The sequence below is a fragment of the Monodelphis domestica genome, chromosome 1 (genome assembly GCF_027887165.1).
Source record: "Monodelphis domestica isolate mMonDom1 chromosome 1, mMonDom1.pri, whole genome shotgun sequence".
Taxonomy (NCBI): domain Eukaryota; kingdom Metazoa; phylum Chordata; class Mammalia; order Didelphimorphia; family Didelphidae; genus Monodelphis; species Monodelphis domestica.
Genome location: NC_077227.1, coordinates 567425557 through 567440963, shown reverse-complemented (window position 1 = coordinate 567440963; position 15407 = coordinate 567425557). Strand labels below are relative to the sequence as shown.

Below are 15407 nucleotides of genomic sequence, written 5' to 3'. Positions count from 1 at the left end.
AGGTTATTAGATACCATGTTACTACTGGTGAACTAGGTTTTTTTAGATACCATTTACCATGAATTACTTGTATTTTGCCTCTCTGACTCTTTCTCCTTTGTGCATCCTTTTTCTATATTACATTCTCTAATCATGTGTCCCACTGTAGTCTGCATTTCGCCTCTCCATTATCTTTGATGTTGATTCTGACAACACTAATTTGCTCTTGTCAGCAGCTCATTTAATGAACAATTCCATCTTCCCCTTCACCCTGGAACAGAATAATATATTACTTGTCATGGATATGAGATTCACGTATTGAGGCCCAATGTATGTGCTGCAATTCTTGATCTACTTACTTTGGAGTAAGATGGAGTCTCAATGGGAAGTATATCACTAATTGGGATTCCCAAACTGATTATAATATAATTGGCAATATGTGAAAAAGTCAAAAATGAAGGGAAAGTACATTTGCTGCCATGTAATTTCAGAAGGGTATCCCAATGATTTCTAGGTTACTTTCTTATCTTTACAATGCCACAGAATCCAATCCAGACCAACCTTGCCCACAGGATCCCTCTAGCAAACGTCTGAGCTTAGATGAAAAGTCTGATGAAGGGGAAGAGATCAGAGAATGAATGTCACAATCTCTGACCTTGAGGAAGAGTGGTGATCCCATGCAAAAGGTACAGCCTCATAAAGTCATTGTGGTAAATCATCTATTTCCTTTAGAAAAGTCACTCCTTTCAGGCTTTGATTTTTATTGCTATGTATGAGCAGAATATCTTTGTTCACGGTATTGTGTGGGATGACAAAGGTTATAATCTTTGGGGAGTACAACTAGGAAAAGAATTGACAAAGAAATTTCAATCTACCTTGAACTGCAAGGAAGCTATAATTTCCTGTTATGCCTCTATTAATGGACTGATTAGTTTTTATCAAGGGCAATTGACAAGGAAAATGCTGTGTCCCTGTGACTCATTCCATTGTTTTGTGACCACATTTGTCTTTTAGTGACTACTTGGTTCCTTCTTACCTATCAGACCCACTTGTCATCCCTTCAGACAAGGAGATCCTTCATGAATTGTCAGAATAACAAGTCTGATGTTATAAACTAAAGCCAGCAATCTGATGGGATTTTTATTTTTCAGACTTCTGTGTCACATATAAGGTGACTATCTCTCTTGTTCCCTAATAGAACTAATCATCTAGAAAAATGAAGGTGGAAAATAAGGGAAAATGTGTGTGTGTGTATGTTTATATAAACAGATTTCTTTCTTCACTCATTTCTGATTCCTAGAAACACCATTTGGGTTGTCTTGGCAAAAACAGTGAAGTGGTTCACTGCTTTTGTTTTCTCCTCATTTTATAGATGTGGCAATTGAGGCAAACAAGGTTAAGAGATTTGCCTAAAGTCAAACAGTTAATAAGGGTCTTAGAACTCAGGAAGATAAGCCTTTTTAGTGTTAAGCCCAACATTCTAACTACTATGCTTGCCATATACATAGATACGTATATATGCGAATATATACTATATGTAAAATGTGAAAGAGAGAGATTATTGAAGAATTAATACTTTTTCAAATTCAAACTAAAACTTTTAATTGTTATTCCTTAATGTGAAAGGAGCTCCCTATGTCATGTATCCAAAGTTTTACTCCTATTCAGCCAAATATATGTACCATTATGAATACATTTAGCAAAATTAAAGAGACCTAATCATATAAACTGAAATAAAAAAACAAACAAACATGTATATATGAGGTTCTATAATACAGGATTCGAAGGGTGAATGATCCCTCTCTTTAGGATCCTGGTAATTCAGTTTAACCAAGAGGCAGTTGCAGGTGTCAACCAAGGGGAAATTCCCCAACATTTCTAATGTATATCCTAGGAGTCAGGACATCATCAAAGGTTTACCAGCCATTACTCTAGTTTTCAAATTCTTTCACCTTTCATGAACATGAAGAGAATTCAGAATCCTAAGTCTTCTCCCTCTTTTCTGGAAACCCAATGGAGTTATATTACTTTTTTCAGCTCTGATCAAGACCATTCATGCCTCATACAGTAGAGGAGTACTAAATAACAAATCTCTAATCGTAAGTTAAGAATATCATAAAATTCACACTTTAAGGCAAGTTTACACTATTTGATATGATGACAGGGGCTGTCTTCTAACTAAAACAAGTATTGTTTCTATCACATTCTTTACCTCTAACTTTAGGTAATAATTCCAGTAATCCTGAAGCTTTGGATAAATTGTTTCTTCTTTTTAGATTTAATTTTTCATATTTGTGTCATAACAAGTTTTTAATAAGTGATCTCTAATGCCTTTTTCTCAATGCAATCCTTTAGTCAGCAAATAAAAAAAATGTAGCAATTTTTGCTGAAGTGACACATTATTTTGGTGGGAGTGGTACTGAAGTAATACTGATAAGATATCTTTTGAAGGGAGGGATCTAGAAGAGATAATGGTGAAAGAGAGGTCAGTTCCTTTCCTCCAGATAATCTTCCAGAGTGCCCCACAAACAGTACAGACAGAAGATGCAAAGGGAGCTGTTTATCTGTCTCTTTGCCCAACTTTTGACTATCCTATTAAAATATTAATCAAATAAACTATTATCTGGAATGCTAGTAGTGGGGGGCTTTACCCTTCCCAGCTAAGCAGAAAGATAGGGTGCCATGGTACATGGTGACCAAATATCAGCACATATAAGAGACCAAAATACATTATGAGGAGAACACATGTCATCTTGCCAACTCCTGTCTTTGTTTTGGATCAGTCTCTTTAATAAAAAAAAACTTCATACTCAGTCATTGCACCTGGGTTCAAACTTAGTTAGGTTTCTTGGCTCAGAAAGACTGTTTTAAGACCTTTTTGGGTTTTTATGCTGACAGGTTTCTCTGCCAAGATTCCATCTTCTGAAAATATAAACCTGGTGCTCTGTGTGTGCTTGTGAGAATGTTAGTTGTGTCCAAAGATAGAGAACGAGGTGTTCTGCTTACTATAGCTCCTCTGATCTGGTTGATAGAATTTTCTGGATTTCTGGTAAGGAATAGGTAATCATTATTGGTTATTAATTGGAATTAATATTATTATTTATTGGAATTAGAAATACTATGCCTCCCATGATTTCTCTTCTGGACTTCATATTTATTCTGAAATATAGTTACAGCTGCAATATGATGGCCTGAGAGTCAGTCTCAGGGTCCGGAAGCTCTGGGTTTTAGTGCTTCTTCTGACTGAAACATTTGGGTGGCATTAGTCAAGTCAATTATCTCTTAGTTCCTGATACACTTCTATAAGATCCTTAGTTGTAAAGTAGAAATCTTTTTTTTTGTGTGATGCCCATAACAATTACAATAGCCAGAAGATTTTCCATTATGACAGATCTCATTTTCAGCATTTAAATTTTTTTTATCATTTTTATTTAAGAAATATAGAAAAATAGTATCAAGTCTTGGTGAGCTATAAACTTATCAAAAATTTATCAATTAAAATCATCAATATGAATAATCAATATAAAAAACTTCAGACAAATGTATATTTTTTATTTTTCTAACTTTTAAAATTATCCCATTCTACATATTACATACAGCTATTTACTGGGATATTACGAGATGGCTTTGACTACTAATTGTATGTCTTATGCATGAGGAATAACTTAGCTAAATTCAGAGATTCTCATTGAGTCTACTCATAATGGAAAGACTTCTGGCCATAGAACATGTTATAGACATCACACAAAATCATAAAATATTTATGTTTTCATAGGTATACGGAATTTCTTATCAATGTATTTAATAACTTTGAAATAAAATAATAATATTTGGCTACAAGAGGAAACTGCATAATGACTTGGAAGAAATAGTTGCATCAAAATATTTATTGAGTGGATTTGAATTGAAGACCTCCATTGCCTGATATATACTTTTAATATGTCATTTTATGAGATTGTAAGTTATCATTAGATAAAATATTGATACAAAACAAATATGGTCACCTTTTTCTCCATTTATAAGAGTGGATCATAAGAACAGATATAGTAAATAATATTGTCTGGATTTGGTTTTTTAGTTTGTCTTCCTTTATTCTTGCTATCTTAATTGTCATATAGTTGCTTATTTGAGGTTCAGTTGCTCTTCTTTATGTGGTTATGTCTCTATCACCAATTTTTTTTTAAATTTTGATGACTTTTATGAACTAACTCCAAATAACTCCCATGATTTCTCTAATATCCATGTACTCCAGGTATCTTCCTCTGTTGTTTCTCTATTAATTTCTTTGACTTCTTTATACTTTTCACTTCCCGCTCTATACAGTCAAGGTGGTTAATATAAATATTTCAATATCACAATTATGATAATAAAAAAGTTTAGTTAAATGCATAAAAGCAGAAATTCTTAATTTATCAAATTCAAATCATGATGCAATAAATCATATTTAATAAGGGAGTATAGGAACACAGATTAACTATCAATTGAAGAATAAGTAATCTAATCTTCAAGAATGAGTCAGTTAAAGAACAAGCTATTAAACTATATAATGATAATAATGACAAAACATATCAAAATACGGATTTCTAAGAAATCAGAAATTAGATATAAGTTTTTAATCTTTAAATACTTACAATAAACATACATAAAGATGAGGGCAATGAATTGTCTGCAATGAAAAAACTAGGAAAAAAAGAAACAGAAATCTCCAATAAAATACCAAATAAGTAATCCTAAAATCTACATATGAGATTAATACAATTTATATCATAATATTAAATTAATTAATAAATAAAAATGATTTTAAAATAGATTTTAATAAATTTTTATTTTTTAATAAATAGAAAATTTTAATTTTTAATTTTTAAAATAAAAATTTAATTGAATTTTTAATAAATAGAATAAAGAATTTAGCTAAATGAAAAATCCAGAAAATAGATAAATTATTGATTAATATGGCTTTAAAAAGAGAAGACATTGCTAACATCAAGAATCAAAAGGGTGAATATACCACTAATCAATATGAAATCAAAGCAGTTATTCAGAACTATTCTGCCAAAGCACATGTCAACAATTTTAATGAAAGCATGATGGAAGAATGACTACAAAAATATAAACTGCTTAGACTAAGAGGGGAGAAGATATAAAATTAATATCAACCTATCTCAGAAAAATAAATTGAACAGGCCATAAAGTCCACCAGGACCTGATGTTCAAGATCCACTAACTCCAATCTTATATAAATTATTGGAAAATAGGTAAAGATGGAGTCCAAGAAAACTCCAGTACCGATAACCTAAATCCAAAATAGACAAACAGAAAAAAAAAAAAAACTATAGACCAATTTAATTAATGAATGTAGATGCAAATGTCTCAAATTCCCTGGGTCAACTTCATATTAAAATGTACCAAAAGAGCAAAAATTTTGGAGAGGTTGGTAGCTAAATAAGGTACGAAAAGGCAGAGGGAAAAGTACAAAATTTGGCAACATCAATGCAAGATTTAAAAAAAAATCTGCAAATGACTATTAATACATGTATTTTCATATATAGCAGTTACTCTCCATCTCCAAGTTTACATACTATTAATATTTGTAGTAGAGTAATCTTTTAACACCAATATCCCAATTGTATGACCATACAAATAAGTGATAGGTCATTTGTTTCTCTTCTGTATTTCTACAGTTCTTCTCTATACATTGATAGTATTCTTTTGATGAATTTCTCTGGATTGTCCTGGATCATTGCATTGCTTCTAGCAGAAAAGTCTCTTACATTTGATTGTGCCAATATCAGTCTTTGTGTACAATGTTCTGGTTCTGCTTCTTTCTCTCTGCATCAATTCCTGGAGGTCTTTCAAGTTTACTGGGAATTCCTCAAGTACATAATTCCTTTCAGCACAATAGTATTCCCTTACCATCAGATACCACAAATTTTTCAGCCATTCCTGAATTGAAAGGCAACCCCTCATTTTCAAAATTTTTTGCCACCACAAAGAGAGGAGCTCTAAATATTTTTGTAAAAGTATTTTTCCTCATTATATTTTTTGGCAACAAACCCAGCAATGGTATGGCTGGATCAAAGGACAGGCTGTCTTTAAAAGCCCTTTGCACATAATTCCAAATTGCCCTCCAGAATGACTGGATTAAATCACAACTCACCAGCAATGCATTAGTGTCCCAATTGTGCCATATCCCCTCCAACAATTTTTATGGTCCTTGCTGTCATATTAGCTAGTCAGGGTTGGTTTGAGGTGGTACCTCAGAGTTGTTTGTATTTGCATTTCTCTAATCAGGAGGGATTTAGAAAGCTTTTTCAATTCCTTATAGCTAGTTTTGATTTTTCCATTTGAGAACTGCCTATTCATATCCCTTGAACATTTGTCAATTGGGCAATGGCTTATTTTTTTTTTTATAAATTTTTACATAGTTCCTTACATATTTGGGAAATTAAACCTTTGTCAGGGTTTTGTTACAAAGATTTCTTTCCCAAATTTGTTGCTTTTCTTCTAATTTTGATTACATTGGTTTTGTTTATACAAATACTTTTTAATTTGATGTAATCAAAATTATTCATTTTTACATTCTGGAATTTTCTCTGTCTCTGGCTTGGTCTAAGAGCCTACAGATCTGACAGGTATACTATTCTGGTCACCTAATTTATTCATGATTGCATTCCTTATATTTAAGTCATTTACCTGTTTTGAATTTATCATGGAATAGGGTGTGAGGTCTTAATCTAAACCTGATTTGTTCCATACTGTTTTGCAAATTTCCCAATAGTTTTTTCAAATAGTGAGTTCTTGTCCTACAATCCAGGATGGGTGGACTTATTGAACACTAACTTCCTGAGGTCATTTACGCCAAGTCTATTCTATTGATTCACTCTTTTGTCTCTTAGCCAGTATCATATTATTTTGATTACCACTGCTTTATAGTACAATTTAATACCTGGTACTATTAGATCCCAAGCCTTCACATTTTTTTCATTATTTCCCTTGATATTTTTCATCATTTGTTGTTCCTGATGAACTTTTATAAGTTTTTCTAATTCTCTTGAAAGAAATTTTTGGTAGTTTGATAAGTATGGCACTGAATAATTTAATTAATTTGTGTAGAGTTATCATTTTTATTTTATTAGTTCTTTCTATTCATGTGCAATTAATGCTTTTCCAATTATTTAGATATAATTTTAATTGTGTGACAAGTGCTTTTTCTTTGTGTTCATATAATTCCTGTTTGTCATGGTAGATAGATTCCTAAATATTCAATTTCTTTTTTCCTCTAATTGCTACCAATAGGCTTCCTAGTTCAATATTAAATAATAGAGGTGATAATAGGCATCCTTGCTTCATGTCTGATCTCATTGGGAAGGCTTCTGAATTGTTCCCATTGTAGGTGGTACTTTCTAGTGGTGTTAGAAAGGTACTACATATTTTTTTTTTAGGAAAGCCCCTTTTATTGCTATCCTTTTTAGTATTTTTTATTATAAATATGTGTTGTATTTTGTCTAAGGTTTTTTTCTGCATCTATTGTCATAATTGTGTGATTAGTGGTGATTTGATTATTGATATAGTTAATTACATGGATAGTTTTCCTATTATTAAACCATCCTTGCATTCTTGGTATAAATACAACCTGGTCATAGTGGATAATTTTTGTGATAATTTGCTGTAGTCTTTTTCTTAGCATTTTATTTAAGATTTTTGCTTTTATGTTCATTAAGAAATTATTCTGTATTTTTCTTTCTCTATTTTTGTCCTGCCTGGATTTGGAAACAGTAAAATATTTGTGTCCTAAAAAGAATTTGTTAAGATTCCTTCTTTGCTTATTTTGTGAAATACTTTGTGTAGTATTGTTATTAGTTATTCTTTAGATGTTTAATAGAATTCACTTGTAATTCATCTGTCCATGGGAATTTTTTCCTAGGAAGTTCCTTGGTGACTTGTTTAATTTCTTTCTCTAAGATGGGATGATTTAAGCATTCTATTTCCTCTTTTGTTAATCTAGGCAATTTATTTTTTTTATAAATATTCACCGATTTCCCCTAGATTGTTATATTTATTGCCATATAATTGTCCAAAGTGGTTCTTAATGAATATTTAATTTCCTCTTTATTAGAGATAAAATCACCCTTTTCCTCTTTGATATGGCTAATGTTTTTCTCTTCTTTCTTTTTTATCAGATTAACCTGTACTTTATTTATTTCATTTGTTTTTTCAAAGCATGAACCACATTATAATCTTATTTAATAATTCCATAGTTCTTTTACTTTTATTTTCTCCTTTAATTTTTAGGATTTACAATTTACTTTTATCTGGGGATTTTTCATTTGTTCTTTTTCTAATTTTTTAAGTTCTAAACCACATTAATTGATCTCTACTCTCTCCATTTTGTTCATATAGGGACTCAGTGATATAAATTTTCCTCTGAATACTGTTTTGACTGTATCCCATAGATTTTTATATGTAGTGTTGTCAGTGTCATTCTCTTTAATGAAGTCTCTAATTCTTCCTATGATTTCTGTTTTGACCCAACTAGTTTTATAAAATTAGATTTTTTCATTTCCCATTAATTTTAAATTTGCCTTTTCATACACCTTTGTTTATTATAATTTTTTTATTACATTACAACCTGAAAAAGTTGCATTTATTATTTTTGCTTTTCTGCATTTGTTTGAATTGTTGTTATAAACTAGTATATGGTTGATTTTGTGCTTGTATCATGTATTTCTGAGAAGAAGGTATATTCTTTTTTATCTCTGTTCAATTTTCTTCAGATTTCTATTCATTCTAATTTTCCTAACATTTCATTCACTTCCATTTGGTCTTATTTATTTATTTTTTGTTAAATTTATCTAGTTCTGGAGGGGAATGGAGGTTCCCCACTAATATGGTCTTGCTATCTATTTCCTCCATAAAATTTTTAAAGTTAAAAAATCAAATTACTGAATGCAATGTTTAGGGCTAATTTCTCTCAATTCTGTATCATAATATACCATAAGTTTTCTGTGACTATAAAAATTCTGAAATATTCATGTGATCCTTTCCATAGAGTTGGAGGATATCCAAAATATGTTGCAATGTTGGTTAGGGGGTGGCCATTGTTTTTATCATTGTCCAAGATAACACAAAGCTTCTGGTTTCTGTCAGAGTCAAAAGAGTCAAAAAACACCAAAGAAACAAAGCTGCATACATTAGCAAAAACAAACATGAAAGAACAGTACATCCAGAGTCTGTAATATGGAAGAATGAGTGTATAAAAAGGGGGAGAAGTTAAAATAAATGGAAGATGTTATGCTAGTTCAAATAAAGGAAAATCTATTTGGAAACTTGGTTTTCTAAGTAAAAAATAAATCTTGGGTGTAATTTTTTGTAATTTGAAGAGATGGAATATCTATATGATAAAATATATTCAAGAGATTTAACAATTTTGTATGGAGGAGAGGCAGTGTTGTTAGAGGGGCCACACTGAAGCCATGAAGACCTGGGTTTAGACAGTTTCAGACATTTAAGAGGTGACATTATTTAGGGGCAGCTGTGTAGCTCAGTGGATTGAAAGCCAGACTTAGAAATGTAAGGTCCTAGGTTCAAATCTGCCCTCAGATACTTCCCAGCTATGTGACCCTGGGCAAGTCACTTGACCCCCATTTCTTAGCCCTTACCTCTTCTGCCTTGGTGCCAATACACAGTATTGACTCCAACACAGAAGGTAAGGGTTTTAAAAAAAGAGGTGTTATTAGCTGAACCAAGGTAAATAGGGTATTTCCTAGTCTGTTCTTGTCTTATTTGTATTTTATCCTATCTTCTGCTAAGTTGTCCTCCCTTCATGTCTTCTATGATTCTAAGGTTCTAGGTTGTCACTGACCATGAGGACTCTCTACCTGATGTATATGGTGCTTTTTTTGGTATTTCCCTATGCTGTCAAAGGTAAGATTCAGAATGAGAAATGAAAAGGTTTGGGATATATATATCCCAATATATCTCCCAATATATATTCCAATTAATTCAGTCAGCCCTCTCCTACATTGCTTGTAACTAAAGACAATTGAACTTATTCCTGGGACCTGCCTAAAGAACAGCAAGGGAAAATATGCTTTTATTGAGTCCAAGGAGCTTATTAGAATAGTATTCATTTAGCAGCATAATAGAGGCACTTGTTTTAGTCATAAGGAAGAAAAGAAAGAAGAATAAGAGACTTTGAACCAATGGTATGTCACTCCTTATTTAAAAGAATTCTTAAAAACCATGGGAAGTCAGAACAGCTATTATACCGTATGTATCACACAAAGGATGAGAGCATCAGCTCCTAATTGGAAGGAAGCTAAAATATATTCTAGTAAAAACTCATTTATTTCATAGATGGGGAAAAAAATTGAAGTCAGAAAGTTTATGTGCCTCTCCTGAGGTTATACTGAAAGTATCAAGTAAGAGATCTGAATGCAAGTTAGAAAGAATACATTCAAAAATACCTTCCTATTATGTTCTATCTTCATAGAGAGATTGGATCGGCCCATCGAAAACAGATCTCAAACTATATTATAAAGGGGCAATTATCAAAATAATCTTGTATTGCCTAAGGAAGAGAGTAGTTTATATAATTAACTCACAACAGTTAATGACCATAGTAACCCATTATTTGATAAACACAATGATCCAAACTTTTTGGAGAAGAAATCACCATTTTACAAAAACTGCTGTAAAAGCTAGAAAACAATATGGCAGAAATTAGGCATCCACAAACATCTCAGACAATATAATAAAATAAAGTCAAAAGTGATATTTAATCTAGAAATAAAGGTGGTATCATAAATTAATTAGCTTAACACAGAGGAGTTTACTGGTCAGATTTATGAATAAGGGAATATTTTATAACCAAACAAGAAATGGAGAATATTCCAAAAATTGAATAAGTAGTTTTGATTATATTAAATTAAAAAAAAGCAGAAAAAAAACAGTGCAACCAATATTAGAAAGGAAATAACAAATTAGGTGTGGTGAAAGTACAGTAAATGTCTCTGACAAAGGTCCCATTTCTCAAACATATCGAAAAATAACTGAAATTTATAAGGATGCAATTTATTCTCCAATTGACATATAGTTAAGAAATATGAATAGGCACTTCTTAGATAAAGAAATTAAAGCTATCTATAGTCATAAGAAAAAATGCTCCAAATCAATATTGATTAAAAATGCAAATTAAAACAATGCTGAGATATCATATCTCACCTCTCATAGTTATGATTAACATGACCAAAAAGGAAACCAATAAATGTTGGAGGAGATGTAGAAAAACTGGATTACTGATACACTAGTGAAAGAACTGTCAACTGATACAACCATTCTAGAGAGCAACATGGAACCCAGCTCAAAGGACCATAGAACTATGTGCACTGTGGGTCTATATTGTAAAGATATCAGAGATCAGGGAAAAGGACCTATCTCTACCAAAAGTGATGAACAAGATAAGTTTAAAAAAAAAGCTGGAAATAGTTTTATGCACTGATGCAAAATGAAGTGAAAGGGACAAGGAAAACATTATATATGATGACAGAAATATTTTATGGTGATCAACTTCACAGTACTGAAATATTATCAGGAAAGCATGGTTCCAAGATTATCCCCAAAGGACCTAGGATGATCTATAACCAATAAAAGAAATGTTGTTGTTTGATTGCGGATCAAATATGACATTTTGCACTTAATTGTGTTCATGAGCTTTTTAAAAATTGTTTGTGTGATATGTGTCTTCTTTCATGGAATAAGGAATATAGAAATATGTATTGCATGACAACAATGTTATAACGTATATTAGACAATTTATTGTCTTTTGGAGGTGGGAAGTCTGGGAGAGAGAGAATCTGAATAGCAATTGTCAAACTTTCTACATGTAACTGAAAAAAGTCTTAAAAGTTAAAAAAATCAAATTAAAAAATCTAAGGCTTATGGCTAAATTCTCTCAATTCTGTTTCAGAGTACAGTGTAACTTCTCTGTGGCTGTAAATAAATATTCTGAAACATTCATGTTCTTCTTTCCACAGGGATGGTGAAACCTGAAAGCTATGCTCAATGTGAATTGGAGGGTGGCCGTTGTTTCATTCGTTGTCGAAGACCATATACAAAATCTGGCTTCTGTGACAGTCCACGTGTTAAATGCTGCAAACGTTAGCAAACAGAGACAGAAAAGAAGAGTGTGTCCAGACTCTGTGGTATAAACGAGTGAGAGTATTAAATAGGAGAGAAGTTTAAATGCATGGAATATGCTATGCTTATATTAATAAAGGAAAATTCATTTGGAAACTTGGTTTTCTAATGCATAAATGAATGTTGGGTGTGACTTTTTTCATTTTAAGACATGAAATGTCTATACTATAAAACATATTCAAGAATTTTAATAATTTTATATGGAGGAGAGGTGGTGTTGAATCATCAATAGCGAGGTCACACTGAAGTCATAGAAGACCTGGGTTCTATTTCTTCCTCTGACACATATGAATCTGGGATAAGTTATGACATTCCATTTTATAAGACTTGAAGTGATGAAATTCAAACTGCATTGCGAGATAAGGATTCCTCACCTAAAATTTCCCTATATTGAGGAAATCCTGGATCTTGTTATTCTTCCTGTTTTATTCAACACTTCATCCTATTCCAGAATTTCACTTCTGTGATTGGTTCTTCTACTGATAATTTGAATTCTCGCTAAACATAGCTTTATTTATGGTCTTTAGAGTTCCTCTGGCCCAATTATTCATTTCCTATTAGTTTTTCAGTAATGATCCTCTTATCCCTGAATGTGGCTAAGTCATAAACATATAAGTACAATTCATTAATGAGACTCTACAAGAAGCCTCATTGTCTTGGTAGTATTTTCCAGACTTTGCTCATAAAGCCTTCAAATATCGAGGATCACCTCTATATAAAATTGAGGCATTATCTTAGAAAACTAATATCTAACCTAGGTTATTTTTTGTACTTTTTATTCGATAAAGATCAATAGCATCAAGAGATGGTATTAACCTTGTAGGAATTAGATTTAAGTGATATCAAGTTATAGAAAATCTTCAGCCCCACTTTCTCTTTATGAATCCTTAGAGTCCAGGGCCAAGACAAATGGCCAAAAGATTGACTAGATGGCCTAGGATGTCTTTTGTGTCTGTGTTCTAAGCTTTCTACACTCCCTTCTGTGATAAGGAATTCAGAGGAAGAAATTCAGGTTGGCAGCAAAAGGGAATGGCATTGGATGTACTTACACAATCAGGGGTAAACTTGTTTAGAATTGTGTAAGGAAGGGGCTGGAGCATTCAAGAGTCAAGCTGGGAAAACCAGTTGGAGGCTTGAAGGCTGAAGCCAACTCTCGAATTCAGCTCTGAACTCCTGGTCATCTCTAACTTGCCCCCAAACCATCCCGGCTTCATTCCTGTCATCAACTGAACCTGCCACCTGATTCCTCTCTACTACTGAATATGAAGAGCTAACCTGAAGAGGGGGAATAAGTTTGAACTGCTTATGGGAGCTTCTGAGGGGGTTTCCTCTCAGAGGTGAACCAGACCACTTCAACTCTGGATTTCTTGCACTACAAATCTATTCTAACAAACTCTAACCCCTGAGTGGGTTTTAGTTAGGATTAGACATTTTAGCAAGAGGATCCATGGTTAGAGAGAGAAGTAGTGAGTGGGTTTAGCTTGGCTAAGCAAAGAAGAGTCTTCACAGAGGGAAGACAGAAGGGGATATCAAGGTAGCCATTTTTAGATAAGGATTTCTCCTCAACCTGCCTATCTAGTAGCCTTCCCTAACATCTTCCTGAATAAACACCTGTTATTCTAAGACAGACTGAATCCTGAGCCATACAAAATCCCTCATTGAATTTAACCATCATCCCCCTAACCCCCAATGATACCAAGAGGTATAGCAGAAACCTGAAAAGTATAAGAACAGCCTAACAAGATCTCACACAGCTCCTGGGACACCCTGGGTCTGGACATTGGCTCTGCTATGACAAGAGACCAGGGGTCACAAAACCTGAACTCTCAGAGACCAGACTGGCAAGCCTGAGTCTTTCAACTTTTGAGGGAGGGAAAGGGAGATTTGAGACAGACAGGGATTTCCTTTCCCCTCTTTCCTATAGACCCTAACCTTCAGAAATCTTTCTAATTCATTCCTAACCACAATTGTTAGAATAAAGTTGTCATTTATCCTAAATTGACTTCCTAGTCATAGTGGAAGAGGAAGAGAGCTGCTTTCTCTCTCTTTCCCCAAGAGAAGAGGTTCATCTATAAAACCAGTTATTAGAGGGCAGTAAAGATAGGGTTAGTGGTGAGACATATTTGAAGAAGACTGAATGGGGGAATCCATCTCACCCTCCTTCTACCTTCCGGGCACTTATTATCAAATCTTTTTCCATTATACCCTAACCAACCCTCTAATACACTCATAGGGAATTATCTTGTGGGATTAGGTTATGCAAAATCCTCATCAACTATCTCTTTTAATACCACAAGATCTCCCTCCCTTATAACACTTCCACAGTTGGTTTTATATGGACTTTAGAAAAACAATATTCTCATCTGCCCATTCTGCAAGGGAAAGTCTGCATATATTTTTGGTAGACATTCTTCAATCTCACTGAAGGATTTGAGGTCTGTGGGTTACCATCACTTGATTTTAGCCCATCTGCTGAGATAATTTTACTAGGGTACGGTTGAAGTGATTGCCATAGGGACAGTTGGGTAAAAGGTGGATGTTGTAAGTGTATGGATGAACATCCTGAAAAACACTTGGAGAGTCCTTCCCAGAAGAGCTGCCAGGCTCGTCTGAATATCTTGTACACCTATCAAACCGGGGGGGTCAAATGAAAACTATAAATCAAAACCAAAAATCAATTATGAATATCCATACAAATGTTTTTAGTAAAAATTTAGTAAATAGACTATTAAAAACATTTTAAAAATATACTTCAATTGCCATAGCCAAGTATGACTAATTCAAGTCAGGAGAACAGTTTAACATTATGAAAGCAATGAACATATTTTGAATATTTATTAATATAACAATATTAATTATTATTGATAATTGATAATACTCTTAATAATTATAAAACTATTTAAGCTACAACCATATGAATGTAAGCAAAAGTTCTTTGAATGAAGTAGTATTTATGAATTTTTGAAAAGAATAAGCATAGGAAGACATTTTTGTAATACAAAATAAACATATGTTTATTAATAAAGCTGATATCATCTGAATTAGCAAAATTCATTAAACTTTTCCTCTAAGTACAGATTGAAAATGTGGATCTTCTCTTGCTTTTCTGTCCAGTATGGGCCAGAGCTCTGTGAGAGCTAGCTAGAGCAATAAGAGAAAAAAGATAAATAAAATAATTAAAACATTGGTAGAGATTTTTTTTATTTTATTTTTTCCATTTGAATTAGTTT

General features: G+C 32.7%; 1 long non-coding RNA gene across 1 annotated transcript; it reads left to right on the top strand.

The window, feature by feature from the left end:
- The first annotated feature begins 2839 nt into the window (after positions 1–2839).
- Positions 2840–12329, top strand: LOC103106111 (uncharacterized). Its single transcript, XR_008911217.1, has 3 exons — positions 2840–3028; positions 9823–9903; positions 12015–12329. It is a non-coding gene; the product is annotated as an uncharacterized LOC103106111 (long non-coding RNA).
- The last annotated feature ends 3078 nt before the right edge of the window (positions 12330–15407 follow it).